The sequence below is a fragment of the Triticum urartu genome, chromosome 5A (assembly GCF_056163025.1).
Source record: "Triticum urartu cultivar PI428250 chromosome 5A, HENAU_Tu73, whole genome shotgun sequence".
Lineage (NCBI taxonomy): Eukaryota > Viridiplantae > Streptophyta > Magnoliopsida > Poales > Poaceae > Triticum > Triticum urartu.
Genome location: NC_141877.1, coordinates 549,590,535 through 549,607,896, shown reverse-complemented (window position 1 = coordinate 549,607,896; position 17,362 = coordinate 549,590,535).

Below are 17,362 nucleotides of genomic sequence, written 5' to 3'. Positions count from 1 at the left end.
AAGATGTGTTTGAAAAGCCCCCAGTGCGGTCGACAGCCCAAGAAGTTTTCGCACATGGACACGAAAGCGGCCAGATAGACTATGGTGTTCGGAGTGAAATGGTGGAGCTGAGCCCGAAAGAAGTTCAAAAAGCCCCGGAAGAAAGGGTGGGGAGGCAGTGAGAATCTGCGATCTACGTGGGTTGCTAGGAGGACACACTCACCCTCTCTAGGCTGCGGCTCGGTTTCGTTCCCTGGGAGCCGAGCCGACTTGTGGGGGATCAATCCCCCCTCCACCAAGTCGTCGAGGTCGTCCTGCGTGATTGCCGAGCGGATCCAGTCGCCCTGGATCCAGGCCGCCGGCAGGCCGGACCTCGACGAGGATCCGCCCCGGCTGGTCCGCTTGCCCTTCGCCTTCGCGGTCTCCTTCTTCGCGCATTCCAGCGCCGTCGTCTTATCCTTCCCCATGGTGGCAGATCGAGCTCGAGCGGGGGTCTGGCGACGAGGCGGAAGCGAAAGTGGCGGAGAGATCGGGAGAAAGAGAAGAGAGAATGGGGGCGTGCGGAGCAGAGGCCTGGCCCGAGACCTTTTACAAGGCCTTCCACCGAGTGGCTGACCAGTGGACCCAAGCGATCTAAACAAATTCCGCAACAGTCGCGCGCGCAGTACGTGGCGAAAAAGGTGGCGCGAGGATCGAGGAAACTTACCTAATCCGTCCCGATAACCTCGTTTCCTCTCATCTGGCGCGATTCCCAAAATTCGAATCCCGCGAGATCTGCAGAGAGCGGAGCAACCTGTCAGACTGAAGACAAACACCCTCTACATCGTCATTCGGAATTCAACCATGAAAGTTCACTTGACAACAACCAAGAATGGACCAAGGCGACTGAGAAAGGAGTCGACATCGTCTCCTCAACTCATTGTTTCAGGACAAGGCATATTCATAGCACAAAGAGTGGGTCGGAAGTGTTCTCAACCCCTTCCTCACTCAAACCCTGATCCATTCGGGGGCTAATGATGAAGCTATGTACCTAGGATAGGGTCATGGACCTGTCCAGCATACCCTCCCCAAGGACATCTTTACAAAGAATCAGAAGCAGTCGAAGAGAAAACATCATCCACTCGACCATGAAGATGTGCCCACTCGACTTCCTTGAAGCCACTCGACCACCAGAAGACGAGAAGCCCTCCACTCTTCAACGGTCGTGACTTAAACCATAGCATTATGGGCATTTATAACACTTTATTGTAGACGTTACCAGTAACGCCCCACCTTTATGAATATTGAACCCTGTGTAACGGAGGGGAGCTGGGGTCCTGGCGCACTCTATATAAGCCACCCACCTCCTCTAGGACAAGGGTTCGCACTTTTCTAAACACACACACACACATATATTCCAGTCGACCGCCTCAGGACACCGAGACGTAGGGTTGTTACTTCCTCCGAGAAGGGCCTGAACTCGTAAAACTCGTGTGTACAACTACTCCATAGCTAGGATCTTGCCTCCTCATACCTACCCCCCATTCTACTGTCAGTCTTGGATCCACGACATGGGGCGCGGACGTCGCGAGAGCGCTGGCCATTTAACCGGCTACGCTTATGCATGTGCCGGCCCAATTTCTTTTCCATGGCCCATAATCCTTTTTTCATGGAAGAGTTTGCTGTTTGGTATTGAATCGATTTCTTCTTCTTCTTCTTCTTCTTCTTCTTTTTCTTCTTCTTCTTGTATTACACAGGGGGCAACGCATAATCAATGAATCTCATCCAATACCTGTCATGTCCCATAACCTTCACTGCCCTATCAAAATGTATTTCTCTTGATGGTATCGACTCTGGCTCATCAAGCTTTGTCTGTTTATTTTCAATTATTATTAATGTTCATCGTTCGTAGAAAGTTAACATACTACCCAAGAGTGGATATTGACATGATCTTTCGAGGGCATATCAATGACCATGTTTCCAGCCATATGGTACTACAAAAATATGAACAAAAAATGAACCATGCAAGACAGCATTACATACAGCCAAATGAAGGAACCAAAAGCAGCAACAATGGTCAAAGCGAGGTCCAGAAATTCCTAACATCACCAAACGAAAAAGGAAAAGGCAAGGTGAGCTAATCTCCGCCAGAAGCCTGAACCGTTGATTACTCGCCAAGACCAGAGTTTAGCTTCATCCTTGACTTTGTCTACATCATCTTGATGGGAGTTTGTTGTTTTTCGAAAACCAGTTTGTTCCTTCTTCAGTCCTCTCGTCCTCCGAAATCACTAGTTAAGAGGCACTACTCTACGTCTCTACCCACTAGTTTACTTCCTGTCCTGGGTCACCAAATGTTAAAGCATCCTTTCATGGACGGAACCGCGTCATGCAGCTCAGCCCAATTCAGGATAGAGCTCTACGCAATGTTAGCTATTCCACTAGTCTACTTCCTGTCTTATGAAGACATGATTCAAGTTTTGCTGATTAGATGAACAGAGACTCCAGAATTGGCCAGGCTGCATGTTTCTTTGGCGAGGCAATCGTTAGTCCAAATCTGATCCAGGACCATAACCGACACAAAAAATTATCATCCAAGAGGAGCACATGATTTCTAGATTGGCTGAGAAAGATCTCAAGTTACTTTCGTGCGAAAGAGGACTCTGTACGCTGATTTGGAGGAGAAAATACCTAAAGCTTCGCTGGATCAAGCTGGAACTCGCAGATAGTTCATGGTAAGAGCCGGCGATCATAGATCCATCCATAGACTATTCCAAAACTGTTTGAGAAACTAGCACAAACTGCAAGCATCCAGAGATATTTCTGCGCTATAGATTCGTGATCATATCCTCCTGTGCCTCAGATCAAATTTTCACATAAATACATCGTATATAGTTAAATATTTCAAATAACCGGCAACAATGTCATCTCAAAACAGTCTGCAATGCTCCTATCTGTTGTAGGGAACATCTTCATTTACCCAAGCTCCATCCCAAGAATTTAGATTACACAACATGATACACCGATGACATACACACAGAACTGCAAAAATAATTTATAGGAGCTGAATATAAATCTATTAATGAGTTGGCATAGAAGGGTATGCCTAAGATACATGACAATTGTATTCTCTACAAAGGTATGGATTGGTCATGGCTCATAACGAGCAGGTGAAACGTGAGGGATATGTCTTGTAACAGTCACTACCAAAATAAACCTAGACGCCGACGGCCTTTTCTATGCCGACGACTTTTTGTCCGGATCGTCGGCATAGACGGAGATATGCTGACGACGTAGGGAAAGCCATAGGCGTAGAAAGGCCGTCGGCGTACCTCAGACTATGTCGACGGCGGCCGTAGGCATAGAAAGGCCATCGGCATACCTCCGCCTACGTCGATGGCAGCCGTCGGTACAGTGAAGCCGCCGGCATATAGGTGGCCCTGGCGAGTCGGCCTCAGACTGCAGCCTAACACCGTCAAATCTATGCTGACAACCCTGACACATGGCGTTAATATGCCGATGGCCTTGCCGTCGGCATAGATTCATGGTTATGCCGACGGCTGTACCACGTGTCGCCTAATGACTGGGTGGACTTAGCGACGGCGCCTTCAGCTGCCGACGGAGAAGATATGCCGACGCATAGGCGTCTACGCCGACGGTTGACAGGGATACACCGACGCAAATGATGCCGACAGAAGCCGTCGGCATATCCCTTTGCCAGCAGGGTTTGGGCCTATGCCGACGGCCCTGGGGTCTGGGCCGTCGGCATAGTAGGTCATTCCGGTAGTGAGTGCTTTTAGTATGAGGTAAGGTCGATGGGAATGTTTATGGTGATGAGGCCAATTAGGTTGGTCTTGATGGCATTGCAGACACAGACGGCGGCGTTGAGGTCAGCCAGCCCACCAAGTAGCTGGTAACATTGCTCGGTGTCCGACACTTTAATCTTGAGCTTGAATAGCATCAGCATGTTGCTGCACATAGTTATCTTCAGAAGTTTGAATCTTCATAAGGTTGATTGGGCATGAACCACCATTGGATAGCATCGGTGCAATAGATGGGATATGCACCAAAGGCAGTGCAGGGATGATTGTGAAGGAAATATGCCCTAGAGGCAATAATAAAGTTGTTATTTATATTTCCTTATATCATGATAAATGTTTATTATTCATGCTAGAATTGTATTAACCGGAAACTTAGTACATGTGTGAATACATAAACAAACAAAGTGTCCCTAGTATGCCTCTACTTGACTAGCTCGTTAATCAAAGATGGTTAAGTTTCCTAGCCATAGACATGTGTTGTTATTTGATGAACGGGATCACATCATTAGAGAATGATGTGATGGACAAGACACATCCGTTAGCATAGCACTATGATCGTTTAGTTTATTGCTATTGCTTTCTTCATGACTTATACATGTTCCTTAGACTATGAGATTATGCAACTCCTGAATACCGGAGGAACACCTTGTGTGCTATCAAACGTCACAATGTAAATGGGTGATTATAAAGATGCTCTACACGTGTCTCCGATGGTGTTTATTGAGTTGGCATAGATTGAGATTAGGATTTGTCACTTCGATTGTCGGAGAGGTATCTCTGGACCCTCTCGGTAATGCACATCACTATAAGCCTTGCAAGCAATGTGACTAATGAGTTAGTTGCGAGATGATGCATTATGGAACGAGTAAAGAGACTTGCCGGTGACGAGATTGAAAAAGGTATGATGATACCGACGATCGAATCTCGGACAAGTAACATACCGATGACAAAGGGAACAACGTTTGTTGTTATGCGGTTTGACCGATAAAGATCTTCGTAGAATATGTAGGAACCAATACGAGCATTCAGGTTCGGCTATTGGTTATTGACCGGAGATGAGTCTCGGCCATGTCTACATATTTCTAGAACCCGTAGGGTCCACACGCTTAACGTTCGATGACGATATGTATTGTGAGTTATGTGATTTGATGTACCGAAGTTTGTTCGGAGTCCGGATGAGATCACGGACATGACGGGGAGTCTCGAAATGATCTATACATAAAGGTCGATATATTTGAAGGCTATATTCTAACATCGAAAAGGTTCTGAGTGGTTCGGGTATTTTTCGGAGTACCGGAGAGTTACGGGAATACGCCAGGGGAAGTATTGGGCCTTCATGGGCCTTAGTGGTAAGGAGAGAAGGGCAACAAGGGGAGGCCGCCCCCGCCCCCCCCCCCCCCCCATGGGCTGGTCCGAATTGGACTAGGGAAGGGGCGGCGCCCCCCTCTTTCCTTCTCCCTCTCCTCTCCTTCCTTCTTCTCCTACATGGACTAGGAAAGGGGGAAACCTACTCCTACTAGGAGAAGGAATCCCCCTTTCGGCGCGCCTGTAACGCCCCGTATGTAACTTGCCATATTTGTATTCCAACTCTTGCCATTTTCGGCTCTAAGTTATGATATTCTCTCGTGGTTGGGTTTTGTCTTCGTTTTGCATTTTTTCCATGTCATGCATTTCATATCATATCATCATGTGCGTCGCATTTGCATACGTGTTCGTCTCATGCATCCGAGCATTTTCCCCGTTGTCCGTTTTGCATTCCGGCACTCCTACGTCCTCCGGCGCCCCATTTTGCATCTTTTCGTGAGCGGGTGTTGAACTTTCTCGGAATGGTCCGAGATTTTCCAAGCGGCCTTGGTACACCACCCGTAGACCGCCTGTCAAGTTTCGTGCCATTTGGAGTTCGTTTGATACTCCAACGGTTAACCGGTGAACCGTAAAGGCCTCGTGTGTGTTGCAGCCCAACACCCCTCCAAAGTGGCCCAAAACCCATCCAGACCCCCTTCATCCCCTCAGCCGTTCGATCACGATCGCGTGGCCAAAAACCGAACCTCATTTGGACTCTCCTAGCTCCCTCTACCTACAAATATGTGCATCTCCCTGAAATTTCACGGATAAACCCTAGCTCTTCCTTCCCTCGCGCCGCCGGCGCCGCCCTCCAGCCCGATCTATGCCACCGCCGTCTCCTCCCGCGCCGCACGCCCGAGTCCCCATCGTCGGCCGCCGCCCCACCGCTGTTCCAGGCCGACGCCGGCCACCTCTTCACCGTGCCGGACCCGGGCGTCGCTCCCCGCTGTCCCCCGCCGTCGTAGGCGACCGTTCCGGCCAGATCCGGGCAGGAGCCGCCCCGACGATCGGCGTCCTCTCCGGCGTCCTTTTCCGGCCAGTTCTCCGGCGAGCCTCGAGATCTGCGCGAGGAACCCTAGATCTGAGAGAGGTTGACTCTCCAATTTTCTCCAAGTCCCGAGTTCCTTATATTTTCTAGCTCTTTTGAACATGCCATAACTCCGCATCTGTAGCTCCATTTCGCGCGTGTGATATATTAAAATGTTCGTTAGGATGTCCGCTTCATTTTGTTCCATTGCACCATGCTTGTTTGAGTCCATCTGGATGCCCAAATGACTGTTGCAAGAGTGTTATAAAATGTTAGTTCCTGATTTTTATCAGTTTATGAGCATTTTTCATTTTTTCCATGATTATTGTGTGCTGCATATGTACTTGAGCCCTACATGTATTTTGGGCTATGCCATGCCATCTTTACAGGGGTGTATGCCATGTATTTTTGTGATCAATGTGGTGACTAGCACATGCATGCAAAGTAGCTCTCGTGATGTTGCTGATTTCAGGAACTTTGAATTTCACCAAGTCATTTCCCTGTTGTTATTTTTATGCCATGTATTCATGTTGCTACGGAGTGATCCATGCCTCTTTTGAGTATGTTCAGTAAGAATGATTTGGGCATATGATTGTTCTCTATCCATCCATGTCCTTGTTTTCATTTATGGAGTAACCTAGCATGACTCAATCTTGCTCTACTTTTGCTATAAAATGTTCCTGGCAGATTGTTTATGTGTTAATCAATTTTGCCAAGGTTGTTGTAGTTGATCCTTGCATGCTATGAGATGGTTCTTGTCATGGTTAGCTTCTTGAACATGTCTTCTTGTTGGGTGTATACTTAGCTTGTCATGTAATGCCTTGTGTTGAGTGCATCGAGCTTGCAAACATGCCTACGTAACTCTGTTTATGTCATGTCCAGTTTTCTGCTAAGTCTGAATCTGTTAACGAAACTTGCTATGTTTACATGGTTGCCATCATATCTTATGATCCTTTTTGACTTATGGTCAGTAAGGGACTTTTGTTATATGCTTTGAGTAGATTCATGTCATGCCTTGTATTGCTATGATCTGATCCTGTAGCATGTTGTTATCTTGCTCTAAACATTGCTTCCTGATGTTAATTCCTGACATGTTAGTATTTTCACCAAGTCTGTGAAGATGATATCTTTTACACTTTTGCCATGCTTGTTTGAACCTACTATTGGGTGATTTAGCCGTAGCTCAGTGTTCATCTTTTGTCAAGCATCTTGAGTAGATCACTGCCATGTGCTTTGTTTCTATGTTAGAGTGCAGTAGCTTAGTTTCTTGTTGCATTTTAGATGGCATCGTGCTGTTAATCGCATAATCGTGTCATTCTTGTTTTGCTTGCCATTTGCAAACCGTGCATCCGATTCCGGTGATCTTTATATCGATTTCGACCAAAATCAACTCATCTTTTCAGCGGCGCACTTGGTTTACCAAGTTGAGGCCTGGTTCAATCTTTTCCTTCCGGAGCACGCATATGCATTACATATTACATCCCGCATAACATGCCATGTTTTGCATCATGTTGCTTGCGCATTGCATCGTGGTTGATTGTGGTTTCTTTTGCTTGTGTTCTTGCCTTGGGTAGAGCCAGGAGACGAGTTCGTGATCGAGGAACCCGTTGAGTACGCTTACGAGGATCAAGCTTACGTCAATTCAGAGAACTTTGCAGGCAAGATGACCATACCCTCGAAATTACTTCTATCTTTGCTTGCTAGTTGCTCGCTCTATTGCTATGCATATGCCGCGATACCTACCACTTGCTTTATCATGCTTCACATATTGCCACGTCAAACCTCTAACCCACCTTGTCCTAGCAAACCATTGATTGGCTAAGTTACCGCTATGCTCAGCCCCTCTAATAGCGTTGCTAGTTGCAGGTGAAGATGGAATTTGTTCCTTGTTGGAACATGATTATTGTTGGGATATCGTTATTATATCTTTTTTACTTTAATGCACCTATATACTTGGAAAAGGGTGGAAGGCTCGGCCTTATGCCTGGTGTTTTGATCCACTCTTGCCGCCCTAGTTTCCGTCATACCGGTGTTATGTTCCTTGATTTTGCGTTCCTTGCGCGGTTGGGTTATAATGGGAACCCCTTGACAGTTCGCCTTGAATAAAACTCCTCCAGCAAGGCCCAAACTTGGTTTTACATTTGCCTAACAACCTATAACCTTCCCTTGGGTTTTTGCGAGCCCGAGGGTCATTTTATTTTAACCCCCCCACCCCCCGGGCCAGTGCTCCTCTGAGTGTTGGTCTGAAACGGGCAGCCTGCGGGGCCACCTCGGGGCAACTCGAGGGTTGGTTTTACTCGTAGCTTGACCTATCCGGTGTGCCCTGAGAACGAGATACGTGTGACTCCTATCGGGATTTGTCGGCACATCGGGCGGCTTTGCTAGTCTTGTTTTACCATTGTCGAGATGTCATGTAACCGGGATTCCGAGTCTGATCGGGTCGTCCTAGGAGAAGGAATATCCTTCGTTGACCGTGAGAGCTTGTGAAGGGCTAAGTTGGGACACCCCTGCAGGGTTTTGAACTTTCGAAAGCCGTGCCCGCGGTTATGTGCAGATGGGAATTTGTTAATGTCCGGTTGTAGAAAACTTGACACTAACCTTAATTAAAATGAATCGACAGCGTGTGTAGCCGTGATGGTCTCTTTTCGGCGGAGTCCGGGAAGAGAACACGGTCTCGTGTTATGCTTGAACGTAAGTAGTTGTAGGATCACTTCTTGATCTTTATAGCTCCTCGACCGTGCTTTGCTTCTTTTCTTGCTCTCATTTGCGTAAGTTAGCCACCATATATGCTAGTGCTTGCTGCAGCTCCACCTCACTACCTTTTCCTACCCATAAGCTTAAATAGTCTTGATTGTGAAGGTGTGAGATTGCTGAGTCCCCGTGACTCACAGATTACTTCCAAAATCAGATGCAGGTGCCGATGATGCCATTCCAGGGGATGCGACAGAACTCAAGTGGGAGTTCGACGAGGATTCAGGACGTTACTATGTTTCCTTTCCAGATGATCAGTAGTGGAGCCCAGTTGGGGCAATCGGGGATCTATCGCATTTGGGGTTGTCTTTATTTTAGTTCCGTAGTCGGACCTTGATTGTATTCTGGATGATGTAATGCTATATTTATGTATTGTGTGGAGTGGCGATTGTAAGCCAACTCTTTATCTCTATCTTATTCAGTACATGGGATGAGTAAAGATTACCCCTCTTGCGACATGCCTACTATGCGGTTATGCCTCTAAGTCGTGCTCCGACACGTGGGAGATATAGCTGCATCGTGGGTATTACAGCGCCCTATGAGGGCCGGCCCTCCCCTCCTGCACTCCTTTATATACGGGGGAGGGGCGCACCCCATAGACACACAAGTTGATTTCTTAGCCGTATGCGGTGCCCCCCTCCATAGATTTCCACCTCAGTCATATTGTCGTAGTGCTTAGGCAAAGCCCTGCGTCGGTAACTTCATCATCGCCGTCAACACGCAGTTGTGCTGACGAAACTCTCCCTCGGCCTCAGCTGGATCTAGAGTTCGAGGGACGTCACCGAGCTGAACGTGTGCAAATCGCGGAGGTGTCGTGCGTTCGGTACTTGATCGGTTGGATCACGAAGAAGTTCGACTACATCAACCGCGTTACTCAACGCTTCCGCTTTCGGTCTACGAGGGTACGTAGACACACTCTCCCCTCTCGTTGCTATGCATCTTCTAGATAGATCTTGCGTGATCATAGGATTTTTTTTTTGAAATAATGCGTTCCCCAACAGATTGGTGAGTTACCATGTGAGCAATGAGAACAAGGTTCAGGGCATTAAGAGACCAATCATTGTTAGCTCCATTGTTTTTCTGAAAGCTAGCTGGTGATTTCTTACTTGGTTAGAGGTGTTATTTGAGATGTTTCTCTTTGGTGCTTCTTATAGCTAGAAAAGTTAAGTAGATTTAATTAATTCCTCCAATATGTCACACAGTAATTAATTGCGAGTAAACATACACCATAAAGAACCTTATATTTGTAGGAAACTAACACGGAGCAGTTTTCACAACAAATATAATATTTACGTACTTCTTTGTTTAGTTACAAAAAAATAGTTACATTTATTTAACTCAAATAGTATAAAGAAGTGGAGGAAAGGGGTCGGCTCATGTGACCGGCTCATATTTTGGCATCGGTGTGTGGGACGACGACAGCCAGGATGCACGGTCCAGCATGGTGACGCCTTATCGCGGCAATGCTAAAGTGGAGGAAATGGGGATAGAAAACAGATTGTATGCCGAGACTTTGACAAGTAGGTTCCACAAGGAAGAATAAATTTAGTCTCAGTTGAGGGAACCTCGATATGATGTGTAATGGTGTTACACACCGGAGCCTTCAAAAACTTTTGAAGTGCATTCCGAAACGATTTTAAAGGATCTATTTTTAGGGAATTTGCTAGAGTTGCTCTAAGATAACTGCCTCATGAAAAACATGGAATAACTATATCAAAGTCGACAATAAGAACCATCTGGATCTACACACTTAGGTTCATACTCTCCCAAAATAAACCAGCCACAAAAAGCTGCATTGAAATTTGCCAACACATCCAATCCTTCAGTGAATTAATTTGCCAACACTGCCCTTTTACGAATTTCTTGGATTGGAGCAACAGCAGGTTGTGGCTGAAGCCATGTGTGCACCCCGTTGGGGTTACATCCTGGACTTAGCCGCTTCACGAACTCAGCATTCCCATTGATGACGAGACTACACTTGAACACACGACCCTTGAGGACAAAGTGTACGCGTATCCGCCGTGGACTCCTAGCTGTGTGGCATCAATGGCAAAGCTGGCCTGGGAACCAAGGGAGAGGACACGGTCAATGAAGCTCCAACTGTCCCTCACGACCCATTGGATCCCTTTGCCCACACCTTCTTCCAACATGTAAATCATCACTGATAGCACCGAGATCCAGGATTTGAAATTACCCAGGGCAAACTTTTAAAGGAAACAAAAACTCAAAGCTACAATGCAAATCAAATAATATGATCAACAAAAATTAATTGTTCAAAGTATTTTCATGCTCAAGAACTAAGCGAAAAAATATATATAATGCAAAAAACATACAAATTCTAACTTGGACTCCCGCTTCTGAAATGGTTGAATTTACTTCACATTGGCAAACTCAGGGTCTAAGCTGATTCAACGGGATATCTCTGCAAACATAATCAATCTGCTTCATCTTCTTATGTCCCGATAACATCAAATTGGTAAGTAATTTTCAGTATTCAATTTACAAAAATAAGGCCAATATGATAAATAAAAAATTAAAGAATGGTGTGTGTGTGTATATACATATTGCTATCCACACTAGCTCGAGTGGTGGTTATCGGAACCGTCCATTCGCTTTAGGATCCGCACTTTTAGATGGATAAGGTTCCAATTTTGTCAATTATTGAATTTCGTCATAATAAATGAGGAAAAAGAGGCTAGACCTTTCTGAAATCGCAGACTGGGAAATGGCAACCTACTCTCTGACTTTGCAGCTGCACTCAGAACAAAAGCAGGTTGGACTTTCTAAAGCGGCAGGGGTGACAGGAACTACTTCCGGCAAAATGCTGAATTTGACTGATGATGACAATTTACTAAAAGTTCTGGGCTCCGCGCGTGCTGGACGGGCATTATAAAAACTGCCATTTCGTATAGCTATCTGAACAAAAGGTTCGGCACCTTCTAGTAAATGGACAGCGACGCATCCTGCCATTTTTTGTCTGGCTAAATGACTGTTGCACCGTTCGGACTAGTAGTACTTGACCTCCCACTCACAGTCACGCCATGGAAGGTAAAAGGTGAATCTGCCGCCCGCCAGAAGAAGGCATTTTGGGTTCTCCTACTTCCATAATCATTTTGAAAACCTCCACAAAAGCTCTATTTAAAAGAAAAAAAATTGGGTGGCATATGGCACAAGGACATCCTGACCGGTCTTTTCAGTCCCCAGGGGCCAGGATCTATCTACACCCCTGCACACGGCGGGGCTACCAGCAGAGGCCATTATAGTTCGGCTCAACACATGAATGCACTACGACTATATGGTATGTCCACCATGTGTCAATGCCGAGACCAATGCACCTTTTAGTGAGCAAGCACATATATTTGCACATAGTACTTCGTCAAAACAACCGTGACAATTGTTTTCTAAACAAAAACAAGAAAACATTTGTGAATATGCATTTCCGTAAACAGGAATAGACATTTTGTTCTTTTGAGCTAGAAATGCCAATTAGTACTAGGGAACAGACAATAATCGCTTTATTCCACCAGAGAAGAATACAATAGTCGCAGCGCACAGGTGGGAAAGTGTAGCGCGTGTAGGAAACAAACAATATGTAGTACTACCTTTATCCTGGTTTATTGGTCCCATCGTGTTTTGTGTCAAATTTTGACTATAAGTTTAACTATAAAAATGTTAATGCATGTTATAAAAAATAGTATCAATGAAAACTATGTCCAAACACTAATCCAACGATATAACTTTTGGTGACATGCATTAATGTTTGTTAGTTAAATATTTGATCAAAATTTGGCTCAAAATACAAAGGAACCAATAAACCCGGACGAAGGTAGTACAATGAACGAGATAGGAAAATGCAGCTCCTCCGGTCAGTAGGAGATAGTGATCTCCGAGGAGAACCAGTACTTGCAGTAGCGGACCCGGCTTCTCTCAAAGGTGACTCTGACGAACGGAGAGATTATGATGGAGCGCTCGCTCCGTTAGATAGGCCCGATGCCACCATTGCCAGCGCGTATGACGGAGGAGCCATCGTTTAAAACTGATGGATATGATTGTTCTGATTCCGTGATCAGAATAGTGTTTATGTATATATATATATAATATAAGAGGAGAAGATTAGGGAAGTGTGGACGAACCTATTGGCTACCCGCTTGCAGTTTTGAGTGGGGCGCGTGTGGCGTTGGCGATGACCACGCTGCCTCCTATGCAGAAGACACCGGGAACACGTGGACTCCCTTCTCCTTCTTCATTCAACACCATCTGTTGGACGGACCTGGATAGCGCCGCGGCGAGGCGGTAGTGGAGGGCGCCGCGTCAAGGCGGCGAGGCGGTGAGGCAGGGTGTGATCGCGTGACGCTGCTCAGTTCCACAATCAATTGATGGAATAGGTCAGGCTGCGTACGAAAAATATTGGGCTCGTCTAATCTTTCACAGGGCCTGACTTGACTGGCCCATCTCCGAGCGAATCTCTACCTGGACTGTCTCGTAGAGAATCGTTTTCTTTCCTTTTCTATAGTCATGCTCGATTTCACCTCACACCTCCGACCGAATCAGCTGGCGTCCTATGGTGGCCGCTCGCAAAAAGCAGTAGGGGTACCTAGATTCAAAAAATTTACCCGAGACGGCTGCCCCCACACGACCCCACGCTGGCGCCGCCCCTGGCACCAACGACAAATCATCATAGCTCTTGTCATGGCTACGACGATGGAACCAATTACGGTTGACAAGAATGGATGGACTGGGATCAGGTGACATGCCTCTTGGCAGTCATGGGGTAACATGCGGCTAGCCATCCATCGTTGCTTCTCCATCCAATGGCCGTCAGCGAGCAAAGAGAAAAAGGCCAACACTTAGCAGTTTTAGAGCAACGGGACGACGCGGTGAAAAAAAGGAATAGTCGGGGCTCGTTCAGGTCAATAAGCGACCAAAGTGAAAACAGGGAACGAGGGGTTGGTAGGGCAACTCCGACGCAAGCGGACACATATTTTGTCAGCTTTTGTCTGTTTGGATCAGCCGAGTGATATGTCCATATTTTTGTTTGGGTCGACTGGTGCGTTCAACGATATCTGATGCATTTTACGTGGACCCAAATAAAATATTACAAAATATGTGCAGATTTAAACATAAAGTCAACATAATTAAACATTAAACCAGTCGGTCAACCACCAGCTAAAATTCACTTAAACTTAATTAAACATAATTTAAAATAAAAAATACTGCCGCCCAACACCCTGCCCTACATGTGGTCATCCAGGCCGGTGACGTCAACGAAGTCCGGCGGCGTCCCGCCTAGGGGAAGACCTGCTGCCACGTCGTCGCCTCTTCCGCGGTAGCTGCGCCGGCGGATCGGCTGCGTGGCGTGTGCTCCTCCTCCTAGTGCTCGTATTGCATGCGTCACTCGCTGTTCTCTTGCTCCTCCGCCAGCACGCGGGCACTCCATTGCTGGAGGTACGTTGCCTCCTGCTCCGGCGTCGCGCCCAGCCACACGGGCAGCGCGCTCACCTACTCACGAATGCAAACCTTCCACTGGTACCGCTCGTCGAGGTCTGCTGATGGTGGCATGGGTGTGGGGGCGAGCTCGGGCTCGGCCAGTGGCGGCGGCGCCTGGCTTAGACACAGCCCCTTGCCGTCGACAGCTCAAGGGCCTCCTCCAAACCTTCCTGGTGCGCGTCCTCCTTGCGCTGGCTCTCCTCTAGGGCGTGCTAGAGCGCCTCCTCCAGGCGGCCCGGCCTCTGCCTTCTGCACGTCCGCATCACCGGGGGTGGTGGAACGTACGCCGGGTCGAGTTGAAATCCGGCGCGAAATAGGTTTAGGGCTGATATACGCATGTTTGTGTGCTTGATCTGGCTACATAATGTCTATGCTAATTACTTGTAAATTGTAACGAGAAGTGTTATAAAGTCCAGTTTTCAGTTCCTCGATGTCCCCGCGCGTTGAGTCTAGTCATCCAGCGTTCCTTCTCCATCCAACGACTAGCCCACGATGACCTGAGCTCTCCTGTGGTGAGCTCTAGTCATCCAGCGTTCCTTCTCCATCCAACGACTAGCAGCGGCCAAAGTGAAAAAAGCAGTACAACCACGATCCCTCCACGAACCCACCACAGGAGAGTAGGCTGCGTTGCGTTCCTTTAATACTGCTGAACCTTGTGCTTTGTTTGTGTTTTTCAGCTTTTCATTTGGCCATATTTGTCCCTGTGTTGTGGGCTTCAGATTTTTTTGTATTTTTATTACTGTCTCCAGTTTTGTGTGCTTAGAGAGGATCGGACTAACAGAAAATGTATGCATTTGGGTGTGACAAAGTGAATAGTACATTTTTATTCATGTTTTTTTTTGTTGCTCGGGAAATGTTTGTGTTGATTTTTTTTCCACATTGCCGCAACAACTACGACATACAGTTTATGCATATATGTAAAGGAAGACTTCCAAACTTCAGCAACTCGGCAGCGCATGTTTTTGTTTTTTTCTTTTCATTATTTGTACTACTATAACTTTGGAAAAAATCATTAATTTTGTCTCATAAATGTAAACAAAGAGCGGGCATTTTGCCTTGTTTTCACTCGAAGGGTGCGGGGTATAAATGTATGAGTCGAGATGTATTATTTTCGTTTTTTATTTTCACTTTTATTTTTTACTTTTTTTTTATTTGCTTTAAATTTGTGAGCTTTTAAAATTCAATTGTTTTAAATGCATGATTTTTATAAAAAAGATTTTATTTTTATTTTTACTTTGAATTTTCTCATTTTCTTATTTTGTTTTTATTTATGTTTCCCTTCTTTATTTTTATTTTTTAAATTCATGAAATGTTTTAAACAGATTTAGCAATATCTATTCTAATTTCCTCACCGTTTGACATGTTCGCTTTGAATGTAGTGCAAATCTTGATTGTGGGTTGTTTAGTCGAGCGTCCCATACTCCCGTGTCTCGCCATACGTTCGGTGTCCACCTGGCGGCCCGTTCGCACATGTGTCTTTTGTTCGGCCCCTTCGTGGTGCGATCTCGGGGGCTCGTTTCTTTTCAGCGTGTGTTGTATAAGTTGAAGTTATGAGCTGATCGTTGCCTTCTCAGCTCATTCGTCATTTGTCTCTCTCCCATTTCCCTTTGTCTTTGAGTAGAGCTAAGCGGGTAGGAAGAAAGGAGTCGACTAGGGGTTCAATCTTTGTCCTTGCGAAGAAGAAGATGGTAGTCAACGATAATGCGATGAGTGACCTCGGATCTATCTTTGTCTCGTTTGCCCTATCTTCATTTAGAGATTTTGTGATTTTGTGGTTTTCATTCAGTGACCCTTTTTTTTACCCTAGTTGCAACTCCACCCGCGACATGCAACTAGGTCACCTTTTGTGTCCCAGTTGCAAGTCCATACCTTGATACACAACTAAGGCCGATTCTTTTTCTTATCTTAGTTGTAAATGCACCCTCTCGACATGCAACTTGGGTCTGACCCTTTTGTCCCAGTTGCAACTCCACGCCCGACATGCAACTGCGAGCTCGCCTTTTTTCTATCCTACTTGCAAGTCCCCACCCTCGACATGCACCATTTTTTGGTGGGGCAACCATTTTTGTCCATAGTTACAAGTTCACCCTTTTTTTGTCGTAGCTGCAAATCCACTCTAGATAGACAACACAGGCCTAACCATTTTTGTCCGAATTGCAAGTTCATGTTCGATGCCCATTTTTGTCCCCATTTCCAACTCCACCTTCAACATGTAATCGAGTGGCCTCTTGTTTTTATCCCAGTTGCAAGTTCATCCCTGATATGCAACTGTGCCTCATCCTTTTTTCCCATTTTGCAAGCCCACCCTCGACACGTAACTGGGCCCCGACATTTTTTTTGTCCTAGCTGCAAGTCCGCCGTCGACTCGCAACTGGGCCTCGACCTTTTTTCTGGTTGCTGATACGTCTCCAACGTATCTATAATTTTTGATTGCTCCATGCTATATTATCTACTGCTTTGGACATTATTGGGCTTTATTTTCCACTTTTATATTATTTTTGGGACTAACTTATTAACCGGAGGCCCAACCCAGAATTGTTGTTTTTTGCCTGTTTTAGGGTTTCGAAGAAAAGGAATAACAAACGGAGTCCAAACGGAATGAAACCTTCGGGAACGGGATTTTCTCAACGAACAAGACCCGGGAGACTTGGACCCTATGTCAAGACACAAAAGAGGAGGCCACAAGGTAGGGGGGCGCGCCTACCCCCCCCCCCCCCCAAGGCGCGCCCTCCACCCTCGTGGGCCCCCTCTTGCTCCACCGACGTACTCCTTCCTCCTATACATACCTACTAGATCGGCAACGCGCCTTGGCGCGAGGATGCCGGTCCCAACGATACGGTCAAGCGTTGGAAGATCAAACGACATGATGCATTACTCCGAGGCAAGTTCAACACATGTAACAGGAGAACCAATTATCGAGTTCAGGGATAAGAAGAAACATTCACTCTGTACCAGAAGAGTAACATCATTAAGTTCA